We start from the raw sequence: 926 nt of genomic DNA, 5'->3' as shown, positions 1-926 counted from the left end.
GTTGAGCTATAGGCGCTGAGCCAGCTATGTCTTTTGCAAATAACTTCTCCCCGTCTTTGGTGTGTCTTCTCCTTCTTTTGAGAATTTTCTCTTTTTACTTTACATATTTCAGTATTGTTTGATTTTTTTTCCTCCCACCAAAGAGCTTACGGTGGGTTTTGTGATTGCTTTCCAATACATTCGGAAGCATACAAATAAACAAGCTCTTATTAGCAATGCAACTACTTTTAGAAGGATTCCTGGGGAAATGAAAGATTTCCCCCACACAGAGAGCTCATGTTCTCTCCTGAGCTTGCCAAGAGGAGAGAGCTGCGAGTGTGGCGAATATCTCCCACTGGAGCTAACGAACTTTTTAATAGCCTGTGTGGTTATGACTGTGTCATGTATTTCAGAGTTTAATGACTATATTATACATTTATATGTCTGATAGGGGCTTGGATAAACAGGAGAGTCTCTGTCTCCCTCAAAAGAAATCCTAATAAATTGGATTCCCTTTGGCTAAAAGGAAAAACTGGAGCCAGCTGTCTCAGCTAGAGAGAGCAGCAAAGAGAAAGGTTAAAAAAAGAGAACATAGTTGAGGCCAGAAAAAGACATTTGGCAAGAGGTTGACTGCTTCAGCTGTGGGCTTCTGTGGCATTTATAGGTAGAGGTCCTGTACTTACAGTCAAGGGCAGAGGGTCCCAGGCCAGCCCCAACAGAAACTCTGTGGTTCCAACAAGATGCTTACTTTGGAAAATCTAGATTCTAACAATAATAGTAACTATCTAACAGGGTTATTGTGGGAATAAATGAGGCTTCACTTTCAAAGCACTAAGGGTTTGTTCTAATATGCTATACAAATATTTTGTGGGTATTTTGGAAAATTTCTTTGGATACTTAACTTACTGTGTGCTGAGCACCAGATATACAAAGAGCAATGGATGTAC

Source organism: Otolemur garnettii, unplaced genomic scaffold (assembly GCF_000181295.1).
Source record: "Otolemur garnettii isolate 467f Iridium unplaced genomic scaffold, OtoGar3 scaffold00068, whole genome shotgun sequence".
Classification (NCBI taxonomy): Eukaryota; Metazoa; Chordata; class Mammalia; order Primates; family Galagidae; genus Otolemur; species Otolemur garnettii.
This window is presented reverse-complemented; position numbering follows the sequence as displayed.